This window comes from Penaeus vannamei, chromosome 15, assembly GCF_042767895.1.
Source record: "Penaeus vannamei isolate JL-2024 chromosome 15, ASM4276789v1, whole genome shotgun sequence".
In the NCBI taxonomy this organism is placed as follows: Eukaryota; Metazoa; Arthropoda; class Malacostraca; order Decapoda; family Penaeidae; genus Penaeus; species Penaeus vannamei.
The window spans coordinates 2,381,506-2,386,426 of NC_091563.1; the positions used below are offsets into that span (position 1 = coordinate 2,381,506).

The 4,921-nt window shown below is 32.2% G+C and overlaps 1 protein-coding gene across 1 annotated transcript in view; it reads right to left on the reverse strand.

The window, feature by feature from the left end:
• The window catches only part of LOC113823333 (transmembrane protein 121B), a 9,589-nt gene extending 9,286 nt beyond the window's left edge, over nt 1-303 (reverse strand). Inside the window, exon 1 of the mRNA XM_027375949.2 lies at nt 200-303. The gene's annotated coding sequence lies outside the window, so the exon portion shown is untranslated. The remainder of the gene's footprint in view (nt 1-199) is intronic.
• Nucleotides 304-4,921: the final 4,618 nt, after the last annotated feature.

Below are 4,921 nucleotides of genomic sequence, written 5' to 3' on the forward strand. Positions count from 1 at the left end.
AACTAACTTCCCGTCCTCTACTTCCTCGAAGGGACTCACACCTCCAATTTCAAAGACATTAGATTAAATACGCTTCATAAATAGCACAGCCCTTCCAAATAGCAGTTCAAAGCGTCTCTCGCTCCCTGCGTAGCTATTTTCTTCAATTAATTAAAGAAATAAATCAAAAATATTCGTAGGAAAAGTAAGACACACCTACCTGTTGCTTCCCTTCATCAGGCGACCTTCACTTCTTTTAAAACAAGATTGCTCTAAGTATCATCCTCCCAAAACACCAAATAAAACTCCTTCTTTCTTTTATAATTACTTACAGATTAGTAAATTACTACAATCTTGTCTTATATTATCAAAAATTATCTTCCAAAACCTATTTTCTCCAATACTTTCAATACGGAAAAACGACAATACGTAACCCGGTTATAGCTGCAAAATGCATTTTCTTTTTATTTTTATTTTTGTTTTTCATTTTTATTTTTATATTATTTTTATTTTTTCATCGGAATGAGGAAGGATTCTATTTCCAGTGTGTGAGCTTATGCGTGACTTTCCTGTGAATCCTTAGCTTTATTTTCTTTCTTTAACCTACATGTTGCTACGTATAAACGAATGATGATGGTGGTGGCGGTGGTGATGATGGTGATGATGATGATGATGATGATGATGATGATGATGGTGATGATTATGATGATGATGATGATGGTGATGATGATGAATGATGATAGTGGTGATGGTGGCGGTGGTATTGATGATGGTAATGATGATGGTGATGATGGTAATGGTGGTGGTAGTGGTCGTGATGGTGGTAGTGATGGTGATGGTAATGGTGGTGATGGTGATGGTGATGGTGATGGTGATGGTGGTGGTGATGATGGTAATGGTGGTGGTCGTGGTGGTGATGGAGATGGTGGTGGTAATGGTGATTATGGTATTGGTGGTGATGATGGTGGTGATGATGTTAATGATGATGGTAATGGTGGTGGTGATGATGGTGATGATGGTAATAGCGGTAGTGATGATGATAGTGGTGATGGTGGCGATGGTAATGATGATGGTAATGGTGGTAGTGGTGGTGGTAGTGATGATGATGATAATGATGGTGGTGGTAATGATAGGATGGTGGTGATGGCAATGATAAATATACCTATCACAGTAATGATAATAGATGATTGTGGTGATGATACAGACAAATAAATGATAGTAATAGTAATAACAATAACAGATGATGATAATGATGATAGTATAAGCAATAGAAATAAAAATAACAACAATAAAGATAATACTAATAACAAAGACAAAAAACAATACTGCAATAATTAATGTGAATAAAGATAGAGACAAAAATGATAATAACGAACCTAAATAAGAAATAAATATACTGATAATGATGACCATAATAGCGATAATAGTGATGACAACAACGAGAATAATAGTGACATCAGAAGTTATGATGCCAGCAGCCAAGTTGTATGATGCGTTTGATTATAAATATGCTATCATGGCTGAATACGTGAATATTCATTATTTTCTATATATTTTTTTCTATCTATGTGTTTGGTGGTGATGATGATGGTGGTGATGGTGGTGGTGAAAGTGATAAGAAGAAAGAAGGAGAAGGAATATTTTCACGATACAAGAGGTGTATTTCTGATGAAGACGTATTCGAAACCGGTCAAATACATCTCTTGTATTGTTAAAGATATTCATTCTCATTCATACCTTTTCTACATTTGTCAACACGAATACGGTTCAAGAAGAGATAACATTATCATCCTTATTAATATTATCATCGTTATCATTACTGTCATCACCATTACTATCATTATCATCACCACTATAATATAACAGCAACAATAGTTATAACTTAGTACCATGCGAAGAAATTATCAACCCTATGGTAGTTATAGTGACGATGTGATGGTGTTGATGGTGATGACGATAACGTGATGGTATTCAGTCATGGTGATAGTGACAGCGATTCGAAGGTGACATGGAATCTGGTGATGGTAGTGATGATGATAAAAGAGTTGATAGTGATATGATGTAGTGGTGAGTGATGTATATGCCGAAAGTGGTGATGCTAATTTAATGGTGATAGTTGTGAAGCGTGTTTGGTGTTCCTGTGGTTGTGATGGGAATAATAGTGATGATAATGATAGCGATGATGAAGCACTGAGGGTTAGGGTGATGAAAACAATGTCAGGTAGAGTATTGGCAACAAGTAATATTGATATAGTTATCGTTTTACTCTTTTTCACTTACAAAGATTATTAAGAATAAGAATAAATATGATAAAGAATAATCATATATATATATATATATATATATATATATATATATATATATATATATATATATATATGGAACTCAACCTCCATCACACACACACGCACACACACACACCCACACTCACACACACACCCACACACACACTCACACACACACACACACTCACACACATACTTATATATATATATATATATATATATATATATATATATATATATATATATATATATATATATATATATACATATACATATACATATATATATATATATATATATATATATTATAATATATATATATACATATACATACATATATATATATATATATATATATATATATATATATATATATATATATATATATAGACACATATATACATCTAAATCCATCTAGCTATCACACACACACAAACAGAGAGAGAGAGAGAGAGAGAGAGAGAGAGGGAGAGAGAGAGAGAGAGAGAGAGAGAGAGAGAGAGAGAGAGAGAGAGAGAGAGAGAGAGAGAGAGAGAGAGAGAGAGAGAGAGAGAGAGAGAGAGAGAGAGAGAGAGAGAGAGAGAGAGAGAGAGAGAGAGAGAGAGAGAGAGAGAGAGAGAGAGAGAGAAAGAGAGAAAGAGAGAGAGAGAATCTATAGCAAAATCTTAGCATCAATATCTATATACAGTAAAACTGATGTCAGTTTGCAATAAATTCCACTTTATGAGTTTCTCAATAATATAAAGTTAAAAATACACACACTCTAAAAATATCACTTCTGACGTAAGAATGAAACGTATCAGTAACAATTATAATAAAAGTAAAAGAAAAAATACCAAATTAGTAATATTTATCCTAGATATATAAAAAAAATCCATAATATAACAACGTTAATGAAAACATTAGAAACATGACAGAACAAAGAACAATATTAATAATGTTATCATTACAATTATTACGATATTTTTTTACCAATATCATTAATAGAAAAAAATTAATAACCATTATTGAAAAATGAGCAGATTCGAAATCCTCACGATTTTATATTCTACCATGAATTTTTTTCAGTCACATTAACAACACATTAGAGTATTTTACCGTTCCATATTGTTATAATTCGTAAAACACCAATATCACCCTTAGCGAAAAAAATATATCATCATTTCCGTTGCCATTACAGTTACTTCGACAAATACGCTATCAACAGCAATTCATAAATCCGGTCTTATTATCATTATCCTTATCAATACCACACACAAAAAGGCCGTAAAGAATGTGAAGGTCGATCTAGTACAATGTATTTACAATGAGTGTGTTCCGTGCACTGATACAGTGAATAATACACGGTAACTGAGTTGTATTGCCGATATCTCTGTATTCCCTATATACTCTGGATGTGAAACTTTTTGCTTTTAATGGAAAATTCATCGAGTTTTGTATCCTCTGTTTTAAGGGTATTTCCGGGTGTTTCAATATATATCATTCTACCGTGTGTCATTTTAGTATATGCCATAGATCATTACATCATATATATCATTACATATCACAATATATCGCCGCATATCATATAACATTATACATCATATATTATTAGTATATATCATACTATGAATAATAAGACGTATGATACGTAAAAGTTTAACAATCCTTTTGTTGTTGTTGTTGTTGTTGTTGTTGTTGTTCTTCTTCTTCTTCTTCTTCTTCTTCTTCTTCTTCTTCTTCTTCTTCTTCTTCTTCTTCTTCTTCTTCTTCTTCTTCTTCTTCTTCTTCTTCTTCTTCTTCTTCTTCTTCTTCTTCTTCTTCTTCTCCTTCTCCTTGTTTTTGTTATGGATGGTGGTGCTTGTTGTTGTTGTTATCATGATCATAACAATTACACCAAATAATAATATTATCCCAATTAGTATGAACAAGACTGCTAACACGGGCATTCGCAGTGACGTAATAGTGGCCATAGAAAAGGTCACATTTAACAGTGAATATAGTGCATTATCAGTATTACAATGGGATGTTGTGAAAGTATGACGATGGTGTGGATTAATATGATATAAATAACACCGCTCACAATGAAGATAATTAAGATAATGAAGATAATTATAATAACGACGACAGTAAAATATATCATAAAGGTAACAGCAATCATGATAATTACAAATATCTAATGCTTAAGTCGAAATAGTAAGAACAACATTAATTATGATGATGATAATTATACTGAAATGATAATAAAATAAAAACCATGATGATGATAACTAACAACAACAACAATAATAAAGATGAAAAGTATTATTGGCAATATTCTTAATCGGCTAACACTTACAAAATAATTAAACTATGGTACTCCTTAACCTTGTAAATTATAATTTGTACCAGGAGCGTCTAAAAGCGACCATTTGTAAGTTTAAACCTGGATGAAATGTGACCTGTTTTGACCTCGTCTCCTGTGACGCTCGTTGACGACACTGGGTATGAAAAAGTGGAAAAATTAAATGAAGTGAATGTCCTAATATTTCAAAATCATTGCGCGGGGTGTAAAACGTTATCACATTCAAGTATTTCCTGTTTTCTTTTTTCTTTTTACTTTAGAATTATTGATTCATATCCTGAAGAGTATTGTGGAATTTTTCTGCAGAGGAAAGAAGAAAAAATGGGGATTAAAA